Genomic DNA, 5,132 nt, shown 5'->3' on the forward strand with positions numbered 1-5,132 from the left:
AATCTTCAATTGTCTGGACGCATAAGAAATTACCTTCGTTCGTTGCATTAATACACAACCGAGGCCTTGCTTTGAGGCATCACAATATATCACAAAATCATCATTCCCTTCAGGCAATGAGAATATAGGTGCCGTAGTTAACTTTTTCTTCAACAATTGAAACGCTTTCTCCTGCTCATCCTTCCATTCAAATTTCTTCCCTTTATGCGTTAATGCAGTCAAGGGTTTTGTTATTTTGGAAAATCTTGAATGAACCTTCCATCCAAAAAATTGGCATATATGTTTCGGAGTTTTCGGGGTTTCCCATCTTTCAACTGTTTCAATCTTTGTTGGATCCACCTGAATACCTTCTTTGTTCACTATGTAACCGAGGAATTGAACTTCTTCCAACCAAAATGCACACTTTGAAAACTTAGCGTACAGTTTTTCTTTCCTCAACAACTCTAGCACTTTTCTAAAATGTTCTTCGTGCTCTTGATCATTCTTTGAGTAAATAAGTATGTCATCGATGAAAATAATGACAAACTTGTCAAGGTATGGTCCACACTCTTGGTTCATGAGGTCCATGACCACAGCTGGTGCATTAGTCAACCCAAACGGTATAACCATAAACTCGTAATCACCGTAACGCGTCCTGAAAGCAGTCTTCGGAATATCATCCTCCTTCACCCGCATTTGATGATACCCGGAACGTAAATTTATCTTCGAATAAACCGACGAGCCTTGTAGTTGATCAAATAAATCGTCGATTCTCAGTAGTGGGTAACGGTTCTTGATGGTAAGTTTGTTCAAATCTCGGTAGTCGATACATAACCTGAATGTACCATCCTTCTTTTTGACAAACAAAATAGGAGCTCCTCATGATGATGTACTTGGTCGTATAAAACCATGCTCTAAAAGTTTTTGTAATTGGCTTTGAAGTTCCTTCATTTCACTAGGTGCGAGTCTGTATGGAGCACGAGCTATTGGTGCAGCTCCCGGTACAAGATCTATTTGAAATTCAACGGATCGGTGTGGAGGTAGTCCAGATAATTCTTTCGGAAATACATCGGGAAATTCTTTTACGACGGGAATATCATTGATGTTCTTTTCTTCAGTTTGTACTTTCTCGACGTGTGCTAGAATAGCATAGCAACCTTTTCTTATTAGTTTTTGCGCCTTCAAATTACTAATAAGATGTAACTTCGCGTTGCTCTTTTCTCCATACAGCATTAAGGGTTTTCCTTCTTCTCGTACAATGAGAATTGCATTTTTGTAACATACGATCTCTGCCCTCTCCTTTTTCAACCAGTCCATGCCGATTATCACATCAAAAATCCCTAACTCTACTGGTATCAAATCAATCTTAAACGTTTCGCTAACCAGTTTAATTTCTCGATCCCGACATATATTATCTGCTGTAATTAATTTACCGTTTGCTAATTCGAGTAAAAATTTATTATCCAAAGGCGTCAGTGGACAACTTAGTTTAGCACAAAAATCGCTACTCATATAGCTTCTATCCGTACCTGAATCAAATAAAACATAAGCAGATTTATTATCAATAAGAAACGTACCCGTAACAAGCTCCGGGTCTTCCTGCGCTTCTGCCGTATTAATATTGAAAACTCTTCCGGGGCCCTGCCCATTAGTATTCCCCTGATTCGGGCAATTTCTACTAAAGTGGCCCAGTTTTCCACATCCAAAACAAACTATGGCGGTGTTATTTGTTCCGACATTATTTGTTCTTTTAGTTCTATTATGTATTGGTCCGTAGATCTCGCACTTCTTCGCGCTATGACCATTCCTTTTACACCTGTTGCAAAATGTTGTGCAGAACCCCGGGTGATTCTCTTCACATCTTTGGCATGGCTGTTTTTGGTTTTTGTTGCCATTGTTGTTATTGAGATTCTTGTTGGGATTGTTATTGTTGCTGTTGTTGTTATTGTTGTTGGGATGGTTATTTTAGTTGTTGTTGGGACGTTTGTTGAAGTTGTTGTTGCGATTGATGTTGCGGTTGTTGGGATAGTTATTGCGATTGTGGTTGTGATTGTTGTTGTTGTATTGGTGACTCTTGTCATTGGTTTCTTCCCACTTTCTCTTGACTTGTTTCATGTTAGCCTCTTAGGTCACCTGCTCTTTAATCCTTCCTTCGATCTGGTTCACTAATTTGTGAGCCATTCGACTTGCCTTTTGTAGGGAGGCGGGCTCGTGTGAACTCACATCTTCTTGAATCCTTTCCGATAACCCTTTTACAAATGCGTCGATCTTCTCTTCTTTATCTTCAAACGTTCTGGGACACAATAGGCACAATTCTGTGAATCGTCGTTCGTACGTGGTGATATCGAAACCTTGCGTTCGTAATCCTCTAAGTTCTACCTTGAGCTTATTGACCTCGTTTCTGGGACGATACCGCTCGTTCATCAATTGCTTGAATGCTGACCACAGTAGTGCGTAAGCAGCATCTTGTCCTACCTGCTCGAGATAGGTATTCCACCATGTTAACGCCGTACCTGTTGTAAAGACCCGTCCTAATCCATAAGAATGAATACAATAACATTTGGTTACATCGCGAGGTACTTGACCTCTATATGATATATTTTACAAACATTGCATTCATTTTTAAAAGACAAACTTTCATTACATCGAATGTTGATGGCATGCATACCATTTCATAATATATCCAACTATAATTGACTTAATAATAATCTTGATGAACTCAACGACTCGAATGCAACGTCTTTCAAAATATGTTATGAGATGAATGACTCCAAGTAATATCTCTAAAATGAGCAAATGCACAGCGGAAGATCGCTTTCATACCTGAGAATAAACATGCTTTAAAGTGTCAACCAAAAGGTTGGTGAGTTCATTAGTTTAACTTAAATAATCAGTTCCATCATTTTAATAGACCACAAGATTTTCATTTTCATTTCTCATAAATATACGTCCCATGCATAGAGACAAAAATAATTCATATGGTGAACACCTGGTAACCAACATTAACAAGATGCATATAAGAATATACTCTATCATTTCGGGAAATCCTTCGGACATGATAAAACCACATCGAAGTACTAAAGCATCTGGACCTTTGGATGGGGTTTGTTAGGCCCAATAGATCTATCTTTAGGATTCGCGTCAATTAGCAGATCGGTTTACTAATTCTTAGGTTACCAAGCAAAAGGGGCATATTCGGCTTCGATCATTCACCCATATAATGTAGTTTCAATTACTTGTGTCTATTTTTTCAAACCTTTATAAAAATTTGAGCATGTATTCCCAGCCCAAAAATATAAAGGGTAAAAAGGCAAATGAAACTCACCATACTGTATTTTGTAGTAAAAATACATAGGACGTCATTGAACAATTATATTATTGGCCTCAGATTCACGAACCTATATCAATTATATATATTAACACCTCTAATTGTAATCGAACAAATTTATATATATTATTATTAGTGATATAATTTTTATAGTATTAATTTATATATTTCATTTTTTTTACTATATAAAAATATAACTTTTGTTATGTTACATGTATCAAATATTTTATATGTATATATTTCATTTGTCTGTTAAAATAGTAATGATAATGTAAATAATAATTTTGATAATAATACATAATACTTAATAATAATATTTATTATAACGATCTTATTACTAATGATAATCTTTATAATAATACTTTTGTTAATAATAATAATAAGTCTACAATGATACTAATACTAATATTAATGATAATAATAATAGTTTGTGTTATTTTTATAGCAATGATAATAAAAATAATAATACTTATAATGATAATGAAAATAGTAATTTTACTAAAAATACTTTTGTTAATAATAATAATTTCAACAATGATAATTTTAGATATAATACTAATAACAATATTAATAATAATAATAGTAATAATAATCCTAATGCTCATTTTAAATGATAATAATAATAGTAATACAAATCATCTCATAATCATAATCATAATCATAATTATAATAATAATAATAATCATAATAATAATAATAATAATAATAATAATAATAATAATAATAATAATAATAATAATAATAATAATAATAATAATAATAATAATAATAATAATAATAAATATGATAATAAATGAGATGGACTACCTTTAAAGCTTTAAAAAAAATCTGCCATGAACGGGACTCGAACCCAAGACCTCTTGCTCACCCATAACACCTTCTAAACCATTCATCTATTTCTAATTTTCTGATTTATATTTGGTATTTATTCTATATAACCCGTACTTATTTTGGCCCAACAGCAATTCATATACGGCCCAACAGCTAAGTCTTAAATCCAAATGAAGCTCGCTAGTCGATAAGCTCAATCACACTTGGCCCAATTTTCTTCAGCCCACCCAGATCTGTTGTTAAATAAAAAAAAAACTTTGACGTGGCCTGGTTTCGATCCTGTAACCTCTCGATCAATAAACACCCTTCCAAACCACTACACTGTTAAATTATTCTTGTATTATCTTGGTTAATTAACTATTTATTATTTATGAACTGCTCAATCATCATCAACATCCTATAATCATCATCGATTAACACCACAGAAACATTACACCATCGTCATTATCATTCATCATTATAATCATAATCATAACTTAACATCACTACATCATACAATCTTCATCATCATAATTCTATATTCTCTTCACCAATATCATCATAGGTCTCATTTCACCATCACCATTATACCACTATCATCGTCCATTATCATCTCATCATCTTCACTTCGTGATACTCTAACATCTATACCATTATCACGACATCATTACTATTTCATCATAGTATTGGTCATCAATATCTAATAACCTTCTTGGCCCAATAGCAAAAGAATTTCTAGCCCATCATCATAGAAAAATTATATGGTCCAATAACAAACTCTTAGTAGCCCGTTAAAAGTAAAGAAAAGAATCTGGTAACGATAAAAACAAAAGTGTGCATGTAATACTGGTTTCATTTGATTCCGTAACAAAAAAAAATAATGTTTGATGATAGTTTTGAAAACAGAAAGGAAGAAGGAAGATTGACGAGTAGTTGCAGTTCTTGCTTTTGTTCGTTGTGTTTCACATGAGAGAAAGAAAAGACAAATGATACACTGCAGCAACTCGAGTGACAA

Source organism: Rutidosis leptorrhynchoides, chromosome 9 (genome assembly GCF_046630445.1).
Source record: "Rutidosis leptorrhynchoides isolate AG116_Rl617_1_P2 chromosome 9, CSIRO_AGI_Rlap_v1, whole genome shotgun sequence".
Classification (NCBI taxonomy): domain Eukaryota; kingdom Viridiplantae; phylum Streptophyta; class Magnoliopsida; order Asterales; family Asteraceae; genus Rutidosis; species Rutidosis leptorrhynchoides.